We start from the raw sequence: 16,828 nt of genomic DNA, 5'->3' as shown, positions 1-16,828 counted from the left end.
TATTCTTGTCTTAGAAGAATTATGTAAAGTGAAAGGAGTGTCAGTAGAAATCGCATTATGTCAGGTGGATAACGATGGGGAAACTCAGGTGTTCCTAATTAATCACATGAATGGAGAAGTACAGATGAAAAATGGCACTTGTCTAGTCAATATAGAGAAATGTCCTGCCCCTACAATGGAAATAGTTACAGTTGGAATGACAAGTAAGATAAAATCTACGGACAGAGAAAGCATAAAAGAAAATTTGGTTCACTCAAGACAATTTAATGAAGAAACTGATCCCTTAGATATATTACAAAAACATCAACAAACGGTAGCACTACCTGGAGAACAATTGGGGTGTACTAACCTGATTAATCACAAGATTAATGTGCACTCAGACACACAACATATTTTTGTACCTGCCTATAGAGTTCCGCAATCATAAAGTACCCTTGCCTCCAGTATGTTGATGAAATGCTAAAACTGGGTATTATTGAGCTTTCAGTCTCCCTGTGGAATGCCCCATTATTTCTCGTGCCCAAACAAAACGGAGAAATGCGTGCGGTAGTAGATTACTGTAAACTAAATAATCACACAGTCCCAGACAGGTTTCCCATGCCATTGCTAAGTGACGTCTTGTAAAGTACTGGACCAGAAAATAATGTATTTTCCACAAACAATTTGCCTAATGGCTATTACCAAATAACGTTAGATGAGGAGTCACATAAATACTGTACACTGCCTTCTCCACAAATACAGGGCATTATCAATACAAACGAATGACAATGGGATTAAGGACAGAGCCAGGAACTTTTCAGACTCAAGAATTATGTATTGTCTGGAATCCTAGGAAAAGGAATATTTGTATATCTTGACAACATCATTATTGCAACTAAAAACATAGATGAACATCCCCAGAATTTAGACCAACTCCTACATAAGCTTGCTGATGCTGGTTTAAAAATTAAGCTGTCTATTTATGCAAGTTTTGCTTTAAGGAAATAAAATTCTTAGGCTACAAACTAAATGCAGAAGGAATCCATACGTCTGAGGACAAAATACAGGCAATAAGGGATTTCCCTGAACCCACAAATATAGAGGAGGTAAGAAAATTTTTTGGTCTGGCGGGATTTTATCGATCTTTTATCCAACAGTTCTCTCATATAACTTTTCCTCTATTCCAACAACTCAAAAAAGATGCTATATTGCAGTGAGGAGAGGAACAGAAACTAGCATTATTTAGATTAAAAGATAAACTTAGAGGTGCACCATGCTTGGCTTTTCCTGATTTCACAGAACCATTTATAATTTGCACACGCATCTATTAAAGGATTAGGGGCTGTATTGATGCAAGAAGATGGAGAGAGGAAAGAGTCAACCAACTGCATTCGCCACCAAACAAATAAAAGGTGTAGAGAAAAATTATTGCACTACAGACTTAGAGGCACTTTCAGTGGTGTTTCAATTACAAAAAAATCGAGATTTGTTATATAGATACGAAATTCACTTATTCGTCGACCATAAACCGCTCGTGGGTATGTTAAAAGAAAAATTCCTCTCTGGGAGGAGAGCTAGATGGAAATGTACAGCTGAAAACTACAGTGTACATATTCACTACATACAAGGCAAGGCAAAATAAATTTAGTAGCTGATGCGCTGTCTAGTAACCAGACGACAATTTATGTCGAGGCATTAGATCTCAAGGGAAACATCCCAAACCATGATCAAATCTCGAAAGTGCAGAGACTTGATCCAACATGGTCGAAAGCCATATATAAATTGGAAAGTGGTGAGAACATACAATTACCAAAGCTACATACACCACGCGGACATTTCACAATAGTCAATAATGCCTTATACAGGATCAACCCAGGACAACCTAAACACCAAAAAGTAAACAATTAGTGGTACCTAATGATACGATACCTCAAGTATTAAGAACGATACAAGATAGTCTACGTGGAAAAGATAGGACATTTAAACAAGCCCAGCTGTTATACTGGCCAATGTTACGAAAAGATATATACAATCATATAGACAGATGCGAGTCATGTACAGAACTAGGCTACACGAACCTGCACCTATAGGTAAATACCCTGTACCACTTCAACCGTGGGACGTTGTCGCAGTTGACTTGGGCAAGTTACCATTATCATACAGTAACAACCAATACCTATTCGTTGCAACAGATCACTTCTCATGATATGTGATTTTAGCCCAATTAAGGATAAGACAGCAGAAACAATGGCAAAAGCAATCATAGATAATGTCATAGGTCGCTTCACTACCCCAAAGGTACTAATTAGCAATAATGGAGGTGAATTTATTTCTGAAATCTTGCAAGACATATGTAAACAATGCAATATCAAAAAGGTTAACGTTTTAGCCTATCACCCAGCATCCAATGGGTTAGTAGAGAGACAAAACAAAAAGTATTGGATGTGCTATGACACATTCTCAATGAAAATTACGCAAGCTGGGATTATTGGATTCCCAGAGTAGAAGCATCAATTAATGAATCTATAAATAAGTCTATAAGAGACACACTACAATTCATTATCTACGGGACAGATAAAACATTACTTTACAAAATTCTCAAAGGTGATAATCTGCCTATATACAATTATGATGATTATCCTAAACGCCGTCTGCGAAAATTCCAGGTTGTACACAAGACGGTGAAAAAAACAGTTATCGATGTCCAAGGAAGGAGAGACAGAGTCAATCAATAAAAAGGCAAAAGAATCAACTACCAGCTTAGGAGACACTGCCTATGGTATCATTCATAATAGAGACAAATAAACCATCACTGAAATTTGAAGGCCCATGCAGAGTAATTAAAAAGACAGCAAACAAGGTAGTAATTGAGTCACTGTCAAGTGGCGACGAAAAACAAATTCATGTTCATCATTTAAAACGGGTCCCAAGGGAAATAGCCAGCAATTATACAACCTCGGACACCACCGAAAAAAACAACAATACTTATGAAACCAATCAAGAGGACAGCAATCTATCTAACTATCTATATACCTAGGCTGCTTCCCCCAAGGAAAGGGAGGTAGCCGAGACGGGACGACACACTCTCAATTTACTCATCCATTCAAATACATTCATTCACATCTTAGCCCCAAAGGGGCTTACAACAATATATTAAGACTGCATAACAAACAAACAAACATAGGTGCAACTGTTGCTACAAATGCTACAATACAGCATTTACATGATGTAGGTATCGATTTAAACTCCTTCTATAAATGAAACAACAAGCAAGTTTTTGTTCTCCATGAGCCATCTGTAACGAACATCATCACTAGCATCGACCACATCATGACTGAATTAGCTAACTAATAGCTTACTTAGCCCCTCACTTAGACCCTCAGCATATAGTATGGCAAGGATGCCTCAAAGCTCCAATGGCCTCAACATCAATCGTGAAAGATATCATGAGTACTGAAATTAGTTTGGATTTCTTATATGAATTACCTACTTATCTGGAGAATATTGCCAAACCACTGAGGACCCTGGACTTCATGATAGGAATTTATGTTTCAGAAGCTCATAACTCAAAGGAGGTGACTGAGATCGTGAAGTTGGCAAAATGGAAGATAGAACAGGCTAAATCAATCATATTCATCATGATCCAAGACATCCCATCTCATGGAACGGAGGCATTAAAGGACATGAACAACATCACACGTACTCGCCAAAGGCGCAGTTTGTTTGACCTGGGTGCTGCAATTCTAGAGAACATTTTTGGATTGGATACAGAGAAGATCTTCAAGAAATAAACAACAAATTTAATAAAATAGCTCAGGTACTAACATATCAACACACGTTAGTTGACGGTAAAAACACAGCATTGAAGACGATCGTGAAAAATCTAAGAAAGACAGAAAGTATAATTTACCAGAGTGTGGACAAAATAAATGCCATGGAAGGAAACATGGCACTTTTCCAACACTTCTTCGTAATCATGGAACATATTGACATAATAATACTCCAGTTAGATAACACTAGATTCGTTACAGAACAAATGCTGGAAATGGCAAGATAACTGTTAATCTGCTTCCAGTTCACGATCTACGTCAGATAATTAGTCAAGACATACATAAACATGGTTTGAAGCCTTTGTTCCGGGGTAGGAATCTCATGTTATATTATACATATTTAGAAGCAACTCTAACACCAACATCAGTATTAGTACATGTACCATTCATAACTGACGATCTGTTCACAGTCTATGAAGTATACCCCTTCTCTTCTAAGAATAATGACTGGTCATCAACAACATCAACACAGACACCGAACTTTGGTATCCAAGAGACAGGACACTGTCACTTTTGCCAGTGTATCAACGATTGAATGAAAGTGCCGTACATCCTTACATGCTGTTCACCTTTGTTCTGCATACATTTTCACGTTTCAACCTACTTGAACAGTCCCTTGTGAAATGGCTATCATAAGAAATCATGACATTCATCACCATTGCAACTTCACATTTACTCCAGATAAACCTACAAACCATGAACGCATTGGACATTCACAGTTTTTCTACTTCACCCATGACACATCAGTTTATATACAGTAATTTGTCACGATATACCGCCATCTCATATTTCAGCATCAGGCATAAACGTAGCACCAGATTACTGTGCTGTACTTACACCATCCATGTCCACTTTAGCTACCAGCAATCACTATGCCATCCTCAATCATACACACAAATATTTCCACTCACTACCTAAGATGGATTTAAACATGAGCACAAGTAATAAGTTGACTTCACGTAAGTTTGAAACTATGCAACTAATCAATGAAACAATGAAGCCCTGGGAAGAACTGAGTATGAGTATGTTCAACCCATATTTTGTGTACTGTATAGCCCGGCACAACTATCTTTATAATATAGTGCTGGTGGTGATGCATAGAATGCAAGCAAGAATGGAGTCAGTATTCACTGGAGGAAGAGTGAACATTCAAGTGAGACCCCCTGAGGGAAATGTGTATAATATGTATATAGAGTAAATTAGAGAGAGAGCGAGAGAGAGAGAGAATGAAGGAAATTATGAGATGACAAATGAATTAATATTACATGATATAGAAGTATCCAATTCTTATAACAATATTATATCTCATATAGATGAATTACAAATATATTAATAACTCTTATTATAATTTTGGCATTGTACTGCTTTTTCATGCATGCATATGTCTGTTATACACGCACATTTTACAACATGTTATACAATATTCTATACTCAATTTTACTAGAGTGTATTTGCTCCATTGTGTATACAATATGTTTACAATGTATTATGTTTCTAGAATATTACTATGTCAGTACAATATTATAATGAATATTATCTCTGTACAATATTATAATCAATACTATGTATTAATAGATTAGAGTGTGTAATTGCTACATGCTGTCATAGGTTCGCCAGCTGGCGTGACCGAGCAATGTCAGGACTAAAATACAATGCATAATAGATAAGAACATAAATGTGTAGTCTGAAGTGTGAATGAAAGTCAAGCTAGGGGTGGAAAGGAAATGTCGTTTGCAGATTTCTCTGAGGAGTACCAGACTGCAATGTGTCACCGGGAACACGACATACACACAGACACACAGGCTTCTAGAAGATTCTAACGAACATCCAGTACACGTGCCACAAGTTCTCCTATATGAGAAAGGAGGAATTAGACAGGAAGAAGAGAGAGAGAGAGAGAGACGGGCGAGAGGTTGTCGAGAGAGAGAGAGAGAGAGAGAGAGAGAGAGAGAGAGAGAGGGAGAGACAGGCGAGAGGTTGTCGAGAGAGAGATAGAGAGAGAGAGAGAGAGACAGGCGAGAGGTTGTCGAGAGAGAGAGAGAGAGCGAGGCAGGCTGAGAGGTAGCAAGCAGGACTCTACTCCAAACTTCACTCGTATGTGATAGACTTTAGTCAATCTGTTCAAAAGAATAAAATTGTGAATAGTCCCATACTTACCTTTACCTTCTCATGTCATTGCATGACAAGGGGGACTAAGATTATCTACTTACATACGTACTCTTCTGGCTCGTCCACGAGTACAATATATGCATATCTGTTCTACAAAACTTACTTCAAGTTCTACAAACTGTCTACATCTCTATCTTCAACGAGTTTCGAGCTATAGCCTCCTGAATATTCGTGACCTTGAGTTTGATCTTTCAAGGTCCCTTCAGTCAAAGGTTATGGTACCAATTTAAAACTCATGTGGGACTTCCTGTATGTTGATAATAGTAAATATCTCTGTATCTTCAACGAGTTTCGAGTTATGGCCCCCTGAATATCCGTAGTCTTGATCCCAAATGAAAGCCCATATTACGAGTTCCTGTATGTGCTCAATATTTAGTATCTAACTTCAACCGGTTTCAGGTTATACCCCTTTGAAAATCCGTGACCTTGATTTTGACCTTTAAAGGTCACTCGGCCACCTGCAAAATTTAATCACTTTCTTTTAGGACCAGTACACATATCTTGAAAGTTTCATGTTATTTCATTCTGCTGTTTTTCCGTAATGCTGCTAACAAACAAACAGACAAAAATAAGCAGACTCGACCAATACAAAACCTTGCCGGACTCCGTCCGGGCGAGGTTAAAAAAAAAAAAAAAGGCCAAGTCGGGAGAGAGGTGGTATGTTGTCCCAGTGGATGCGGTTTCAAATCCCAGCAGGAGCAGGGAACGGTTTAAGACTAAGGATCAGAATTCCGTTCAAGCAGGCTTTACTAATCTACCATAAGACCCGCCGCCAAGTCGAAAAAACACCCCTGTCAATACCAGTGCACCAGTCCTGTACGAGACACCCACGCCATGTATTCAGTATGGACAGTGGGTGTAAGCGTCGAAGTGGTGATATGTGGAAGGTGTGTGGTACGTAGGAGAAGTGCTTGGCCTCAGGGAACGGGCTGTTAAACCTGTATTGAGAGACAGACAGTTTTAAAATAAGAAATGTTCTCAGCTGAATATAATTGTCTGACTTTTCCCGGATTGAAATAATAAAGCGTGACATTACTAATGGATGGGTATGAAGTGAATATGAATAGAATTTGCAAGACTGCATGTGAACTTTGAGTTATGTGCGTGACTATTGTGTGTGAGTGTTTGCCGCTGATGCTGTGTGGGGCCAACATACGTGGCAGGAAGATATTCACATACCAGGCACATACACATACCAGGCATACATACATACGTACCAGGCATACATACATACATGTACCAGACATACATACATACATACCAGGCATACATACATACAAGACATAAACATACATAACCAAGCACACATACATACCAGGCACACAACATACTAGTCATATCCATACATTACCTGCATTCTTTACAAATATGAAGTCAGATTAATACTCAAGGCAAATACATATAAATAAAAGGCTTATACACATACTCAGCACATACACGGCAAAAATACATATCAGTCATTTAAACATACTAAGCATTTATACACACATACGATACATACAAACACTCACCAGGCAGTTCCCGTGGTCGAAGAGCAAATGAACCCGATGTTCTTGGCAGGGTGAGGGTCAGGCACAACAGCACAGCAGCTCTACAGGCTGTCATCTCAGGTAGTTTACCTGGGGCTGCGGAGACACAAACATAATTAGATTTTTTTTGTCCCTCACTCATCTTCTTTAATGTGGCATCAGTCTCTTTATACTGACCTTAACTATCCTATCAATCCATTAATTGCCAGATACCTTAATCCCACGGGGTGGCACAAACAAAACGCCTCCATGTCGCCCTGTCCTCTACCATTCGGCTGCCCTCCCTCCAACTCACGCAGCCCTCTCTCAGTACCTCTCCACCCCGTTTCCCCATAATATCCACGGTTTCAAACTTATATTAACCATTCCCTTTAACACACTAAACACAGTGACGTTTTTGTGTAACATATTTTTGCCACCGGACGATTTATCAGGCTCTGGAGATCCCCCTCGAAGATATGGCATTAATCAAAGTTGTATATATATATATATATATATATATATATATATATATATATATATATATATATATATATATATATATATATATATATATATATATATATATATATATATATATATATATATATATATATATATATATATATATATATGTATATATATATATCCCATTGGATCCCAGGGGTGCTGGGCGAGGCATGGCACTGGGTGGGTACTAAGCGTACCGCCCTCCGCCTATCGGCTCATAGTCGCGAAGCTCATAGGTCCCTACCCGGGGGTTCCCTACTTTATAAAGACTTGAAAAATCCTAGTTCTGTCCAATATTCCGGACACCGGGCTCCAATGATATATATATATATATATATATATATATATATATATATATATATATATATATATATATATAACAGAACAGAGAGAGGAGAAACAAATAATAAAAAAAAAGATCCATACACCAGATTACTGGAGTCCCCAAATTCATAAAATATCTGTAACGACAGGACTTGAACAGCCGCAGGTTGAAATCTGCGGGGAAACCACTCAGACGAAGCGGGTTCCAAAAAGATGCAGTTCGGGGAAAAAAAGAATTCTGATAGGCAGAAGTTCTGAAGTATGGCAGTGTGACATTCCAGTCATGAGTGCTACCAGATGACCGTGTAGCACGGCCAAGGCATGGAGAGGTGGCACATTGGATGCAACTTCGTCTGGGCATTGGACATAAAAGTATCCGTAAAATAATGCAAGGGAGACAACATTCCTTCTTATTCTAGGGGAGGTAATTCATTTGTAATAGCAGGGTTATGAATAATTCTAATAGCTTTGTTCTGAATTATGTCTAGTTGTTTTAATGCAACCTCCCCACATCCACTCCACAAGGGTGAACAATAATGAAGGTGAGACTGCACATGACTCTTATAAATTATAGCTAACTGCTCATCAATGAAGAAGTTAAGGACTCTGTACAATAATCCAAGTTTCTTTGAGGCGGTTTTAGCAAGTGATCTGACATGAGAGGTCCAGCTGAAGGCATTGTTAAGTGAAACGCCGGGAATTTCAATATTGGAGATGGGAATTTTTGTAGAACTGAAGATAATATACGAATCTGGCAATATCTGTCTATTAGTAAATAGTATATATTTGGTTTTACTAGCATTAAATGGGACAAGGTTGTTTTGTCCCCATTCATTGATCGTAGATAAGTCTTGATTTATGAAGATGGCTGTACTGAGTTAAGAGTTAGAGATATTAGACTTTGTAAATGGGTGTCTGAGCGTGAGTGAACTATGAAGTGTTGAGTCATTTGCATATGAATGGATGGGATTGTGGGTGACAGATAAGAGATCATTAGTATGAACCAGGAACAAGGTTGGCGCCAGAACTGATCTCTGTGGCATGCCGGCGTTAATTGAGTGGAAATTGGAAAATGCATCATCTACTTTTACTCCTATTTTTCTGTTGCTGGGATATGAGGAAAGCAGAGGAACAAAAGACGTTAGTTCATAGCAAGGAAGTTTGGACAACAGGGAACAGTGCCATACTCTGTTGAAAGCTTTAGAAATATTAAGAGCTACTGCATGAGTTTCTCCAGGGAGGTCGATTGATTGATGGATGGTATGAGTCAGGAGATTGAGTATGTCAATGGCGGATCTTTCGTGGCGAAAACCATAATTGTCCATTACTAATTAAGTTATTGGATTCAAGATGTTTAACTATGTGCTTATTAATTAAAATTTCAAATGCTTTACCTAGAGAAGATATGACAGTTTTTGGTCAGTAATCAGAGGGGTCAGAGGAACTTCCTTTCTTTGGAATTGGGTGGATATTGGCTTCTTTCCATGAATTAGGGAATGCAGTAATATGTATACATAGTCTGAATAATTTAGCTAGAACAGAGGTAAGTTCTGGGGGATGCTTTTTCAAAACAACTGGAAGAATTCCGTCTGGGCCTAGAGCTTTGTTGGCTGGTAAATTGTCTAGGATAGATTGTAAGTCTCTAGTCTGAATTTTAAGTGGAACACTTTCGGAAGAGTCACGTTCTAGTACTGGGACGTTCTGGCTGACTTCCTCACTGGTAGAATTTCTGGCAAATGTACTGGCAAAGATATCTGCTTTCCCTCGTGGGTCATTTGTAATGTTGCTATCTGAAGATTTTAGTGGGGGAATGGATGATTTGTTAAAGTTATTACCGAAAGAATTGAGAGTTGACCAGAATATTCTATTGTCATTAGGGTTGTTAAGTAGTTTTAATGCTTGATTTTGAAGAAAGTTTGATTTAGCGAGATTTATTACAGCTTTTGCATGATTTCTAGCAATTTTAAATAGAGAGAGTGATTCAGATGTTTTTGTTTTTAAGAGTTATATGCTCATGACTTTTGGGCTGTTGCTCTGGCACAGTTGCTTTAAAACCATTTTGGAGAGTTCGATCTTTTAGTGAACTGTTGCTTTGGTATGAATAAATCCATACGAGCTTGTATTAAGTCCCAAATGTGGGACTGGGTAGAATTGGCATCACTAGAGAAGAAGGACTGCCATGGAATGTCAGGAAGATGTTTTCAGCTATGTGACAAAAAGAAGCAGGAATGGTTTATAATGTAAAGTTCATTGCACATAGTGGGTGACTGATTTAGGACGACGAAAAACATGATTTAGGGTTAAATTAGCACCGATACCATTTAAAAGCCATCTCCTTGTTGAGGACAGCATAAAATCAATGTTAGACTGAACGAAGACTTCGGTATTAATCAGAGGATATGCCATAACTGTATGTTTCCATTTCCATGAGGATGGGCCTCCATGTTCCTCAAAGTCTCACAATAACAGATGCAGTGACCATGCCAAGGTAAGTCAAATTAGTACTACTTAAGGCCTCTCAGTTTGCAGCACCATAATACCACAGTCACCACTTTTTGAACGAGTCCATGCTACTCATTGTGGGGATTGAACATGTTACTGGAATATTGCTATGATCCAAGGAGCCTACTGGAAAAGAAATGGAGAGAGTAAAAAGAAGGACTGAGAGTAAGAAAGAGGTCAAATTTGTTGGCACTCTCTTCAAGGAAGTCAAGGAATTGGGTTGCGTGCTTCACTGTAGATCCTACCTGTGGATGTATAAAATGTACCCATGTCATTGTAACATTTACCCATGCCAATGTGCCTATTCAAATGTGCCGCGCAGTCGCCATCGTGATATGTAACTTGGCCAGCTGGGCACTCTATGCGCCTGCGCGAGCAGAGAGAGAGCTTCTTCCACTTCGAGGCACGTGTACGCCTCACCTCACCTCTCCACTTCTTTATCTATCTCCTAGGGAAATAAAGATTCTACAGCAGGAAGATTACCTATCCTTCAACCCTGTGATTGCCCCCCATTGCATACAGGACTTCAATCAACATGGCGCAGTGATTAAGGCCCAAGGAGAAGATTTCAAGCTTATACCCCGCCACCGGGACCCGCATGGACGCCACCATTATCTGTTTATGTTTGTTTTGGACCAGCGAGACAACTTCTAGATCGCCTTCAGTGGATTTACTGGGCAGTGTCAGTGCAGTGTTACAGTGGAGTGGTTATGTGCAAGTGCAGTGCAGTGCTTATTCTGTGTGAGGTTTTCGGGTGTTCTCGTCGCACCCGCTGGACATCTTAAATGGACACCATGATCGCCTACACTGACTACTTGCTCTGTTACACCCTCCCTCCTCATCCTTCATCATTGCACTGAGCGTCTTTACCCCAACGTCTCTCTGGGCAGCCAATCAGCGAGCCTTACGTTAGAGCCTTACGTCAGATACCACGTCACGGCTGGACGGCCATTCACGACCCTCGCCCTGGCGACACCAGACGTCGCCAGACAGGATAATTTGTCCCGAGAAAGCTCCCAGTGAGTTGCCAACGCTCGCCCGCAACTCCACCTCTGCTTCTCTGCACGAGTTTACTATAATTTCTAAGGGAGAAGATTTGTTCTTCTCTTCAGTTTTCTGCAGTGGTGTTGTATCTCGTGAAATAAGTCAGGATGGAAGAATTCCCACTTGTAGAGCTCTCAGATGATACCCCACATGACTTACTGCCTGCAAGACACGAACATCCGCCCACACTCCCACACACCCACACGCCCACAAGTGCTGAGGACGAGCGCTGTCAGCCTGAGTTGCCGTTACTCTCTCCAAATTTAACCCTACCGCCGCCATCCAGGACACATGATGGAGACTTACGGGTACTAATAAGATATTTGGAGGAAAGCAGATTAGCTACGGAAGCTCAGCATAGGCGTGAGGAAGCGGAGAGACGTCAAGAAGAGGCAAGAAGGGAAAAAATTCGTCAGGAAGATGAGGCAAGAAGGGAAGAAATTCGTCGAGAAGAGGAACACCGAAGATTTCAACAATTTCTCCAGCTACTCACACCTGTTACACAAGGTCCAAGTCAGGTTCACCAGCGGTCTGCTACCGAGACTTCGTCACACCCACCCACCCACGTCAACGCTACCCACAAAGGCTAGCACTCAGGCACCCCAACCGCTGAAGTCAGACGTTACATTTCAGAACTTCAGGGCCTGGAGAAGGCGCTGGGACGACTATGCTGTCATGGTGGACTTGTCTGCTCTGTCATTACCGAAGCAGCAGATACAGTTACGGATGTGTTTGTCTCTCGAGACCCAGCGATTGTTAGAACACACACTTGGTGTACCTCCAGATACCGCGAAAACAGTGGAAGAAGTCCTTGACGTTCTACAGAACCACTTCAGGAATCAACGAAATGAAGCTCTTCGCCGCCAGGATCTTCTTACATGCAAGCAAAAGGATGGTGAATCTTTTGACGACTACTATGTACGCCTGCAGTCGATTGCAGAGGAAGTTGACATATGCCCTGGAAATTCTAATGTCTGCAAGGAGACGCAGATAAAGATGGTACTTCTTATGGGAGTTCATGATGAAGAGCTCACACAGAAGATTATTGCCCGGGACTCTAATACCACACTTCAGGACGTGGTGAACGTTTGCAGAGCCCATGAAGCCACCAGGACAGCCACATCTGCGATTCGGGCCCCTACTGCTTCTGTCGCCAAGATTTCAAGATACCACAAGGATTAAGGTCGTAACCATCAGCCAACTTCTACGCCGTCGACCAAATCTAATACCCGCCAGTATTGCAACAAGTCTCACAACGCAGCCAAGTGCCCAGCGGCTTCGAGCACTTGCAATAACTGTGGACGGAAGGGACATTGGGCCAGAACCCCAACCTGCCCTGCACTCAAGGTGAAATGCAAATACTGTACCAAGACAGGCCACTACGACAGATATTGCTGGAAGAAGACTGGTGATGCCAAGCCTGATAAGCATGTTACTCCGCCTTCAAGCACGACTACTAACGTTCGCAAGATTCAGGTCCATGCAACTTCACCTTCACCCGTACCAGTTACTGTGTCTTATCGGGATGTATCTTCCCAGATCAGTTTCATACCTGACACAGGTGCGGAGGTCAGTGTTTTGGGACCACAACACCTTGCACATCTTCAGATTGACAGAAGTGACCTCCTACCTCCCACAGTTTCCAAGACTTTCACCGCAGATGGGTCGGAGATGTCGCCACCGCTTGGATCCTTAGAAGTTACCTTGACCCTTGCCAAGAGGTCATGCCAAGCCCGGTTACAGGTGCATGATGGTGTCACCACTCCGCTACTGTCCTTCAGCCATTGCAAGGAGTTGGCTATTATTTCGCCCAAGTTTCCTAAGCCCATTCTGCAAGTTACCCACGTACATCGATGCACTGAGTTCCCACTCACCGAAGCTACCCCACCTGCTGAGGCCAGGGACTACTTTGTCAGGAACTTTCCGGATGTACTTGCATCGAAAGATGATCTCAAGACTGCTCCACTACAACCAATGAAAGGAGACCCTATGAAGATACACATTAAACCCGACGCCACACCATTCGCTCTTACCACTCCACGTCAGATCCCCTACGCCTTCCGAGATGCAGTCCAGGACGAACTGCAGAGTATGGTGGCTCAAGGAATCATCAAGAAATGTGGGGATGAGCCTTCCGATTGGTGTCATCCTATGGTAGTTGTACCCAAACCTAAAGGAGTCAGGATTACCACTGATTTGACTAAACTTAACAGTCAAGTTGCCCGCCCTGTCCACTCTTCGATGACGCCTATTGCAGCTGTTCGTACGGTTGATTCTACAGCGAGTACTTCACAGCTGCGGACGCTCTCCATGGTTATTGGCAAATCGAACTGGCAGAGGAGGACAGGCATCTTACTACTTTCATTACACCTTACGGCCGCTATTACTACTGTCGCGGACCGATGGAAGCTCGCCGCTACCGGAGATGCATACTGCTACCGTGGTGATCTTGCCCTCCAAGGTCTAACGAAATGCGTCAAAGTGGTGGATGACATATTGCTGTTTGACGATGATCTTCTGTCACATTACAAGAGGATTCAGGAGCTACTCACACGCTGCCGCTCACACGGTATCACTCTCAACAGGGATAAATTTATCGTGGCAGCCACTAAGGTCAACTTCTGTGGATACATTCTTTCGGACAAAGGAATCGCCGCCGACCCAGAACGTGTTGCAGCTCTTCTGGACTTCCCTACACCTGCTAACCTCACCGATTTACGCTCATTTATGGGGTTGGTGAATCAGTTATCTGAGTTTACACCTGAAATCGCCAAAACTGCCAAGCCACTTAGACCTCTCTTGAGCCCATCTCGCTCATTTACGTGGACTCCAAATCACGACTTGGCATTCAAGCAAGTCAAGAAAGCCTTGTCCAGTCCACCCATCCTTGCAGCATTCGACCCAGGACTACCTACATATCTCCAGACCGACGCATCTCGCCTGTATGGTATAGGTTACGCCCTACTGCAGGATCATGGTTCCAGTCAACTTCACCTCGTCCAGTGTGGCTCCCGTTTTTTGGCAGACGCCGAGACAAGATACGCCACCATAGAGTTGGAAATGTTGGCAGTCAGCTGGGCTCTTCAGAAGTGCCGCCTCTATCTTACAGGGCTCCAGTCTTTCACAGTTCACACTGACCATCGTCCACTAGTACCGATTCTGAACTCGTACACCTTGGACATGATTGAGAACCCTCGATTACAGAGATTACAGAGCGCATGTCCCACTTCACCTTCAGAGCCGTATGGCGTGCTGGTAAGACACTCCGCATCCCAGATGCCTTCTCACGCACGCACCTGTCAGCCGACCTACACCTGAGGATACATCGGACTCCGCTTGTACTACGGCACATCTACGGTCCGTCATAACTTCTGCGGCATATCAAGAGGACGACGCCCCGCGGATCGAAGCTGACCGTCACCTACAGGAGTTAGCAAATGCAGCCCAACAGGACCCTGACTACATTCGCTTACGTGACTGCATATTGGCTGGATTTCCTGCTAACAGGTATTCTCTACATACATCCTTGCTGCCTTATTGGAAACTCCGAGACTCCCTCTCTGTTGACGGATCACTCATACTACTAGGCGCTCGGATCGTCATTCCTGCTGCTCTTCGTCGCAAGACTCTCGCACGGCTACATGACAGTCATCGAGGAGTCGAGGCTACCAAGCGACGGTCACGCCAGACGGTATTCTGGCCTGGCATTGAGTCCAATATCACCAATACTGTCGCCGCCTGTGAGTCGTGCCAGCTTCTACGCCCTTCACAGCAGCAGGAACCGCTTCTCAACGATGATAAGCCCACCAGGCCCATCGAGTCAGTCTCCGCTGATTTCTTTCAAGTTGCTGGGAAACATTTCCTAGTGATTGTCGACCGACTGTCGAACTGGCCAGCTGTCATCCCTTGCAAGAGTGACACCACCGCCTCCTCCACAATCCGATACTTCTGCAACTACTTTCGAGAGGTAGGGGTACCTCTTCGGTTGCGCACAGATGGAGGACCACCTTTTTCGAGCAGTGAGTTTGCTGATTTCACTCGTCGATGGGGGACCCAGCACTTCATGTCATCGCCTCATTACCCGCAGTCGAATGGCCACGCCGAGGCTGCTGTTAAGGCCGTCAAGAGGCTTATCATGGCAACAGCACCGTCTGGTAACATAAATTGTGAAGCCTTCGACCGGGGACTCATGGAACTGAGGAATGTCCCCAACCACACCGGCTACTCACCTGCTCAAGTTCTATTTGGTCATAACCTCCGCAGCTGTGTACCTGCTCATCCGCAGTCCTTCAAGAGTGACTGGAAGGACTTGGCAGACGACTGGGACAGACGGGTCGCCTCCAGAGCCGCCCAGGTCAAGAAGCACTACAATCAACACGCCCGTGATCTCCCCAGGCTGGCTATGGGTCAACATGTTCGCGTTCAGGACCCCACTTCACGCCGGTGGGATAAGGTCGCCATCGTTATGGGTGGTGCTCGCTCCAGGGAATACGAGGTTAGGCTTCCAAGTGGCCGAGTGCTACGTCGAAACCGCAGATTCTTATATCCAGTGCCCGACCCACACTCTGACACTACACCTAACATCCCTGTGGTCCCTTGTCATGACATGGAAAAGTCTAATTTACAGACAGACATCGAAAAGTCCAATTCAGTTTCTCCTCCCAAGACCCCACGTAGATCTCCAAGGCTAAATAAGTCCTAACACAGTGTACACTGCCCGTAAGAAGTCCCTGTATGTTTGCTTACAATGTACACACTTTGTAGACACTTGTAGGATTTTCATACATTGCTTGTTACCATGTATTGATTACCTGTGGGATTGTATCTACTTTAACATGTTGCAGTCACTTGTATATTGCTGAGTTGCATACTTTATTTTATGAATTACGGGGATGTTTCACATATATATTTTCTATGTATGTTACTTTTCAGCCGTTCGACTTCTTCGAACGCAAAGGGAAG

Source organism: Coenobita brevimanus, chromosome 93 (assembly GCF_032717465.1).
Source record: "Coenobita brevimanus isolate Jiangsu-jjx chromosome 93, ASM3271746v2, whole genome shotgun sequence".
Lineage (NCBI taxonomy): Eukaryota > Metazoa > Arthropoda > Malacostraca > Decapoda > Coenobitidae > Coenobita > Coenobita brevimanus.
Note: the sequence above shows the minus strand (reverse complement) of the source record.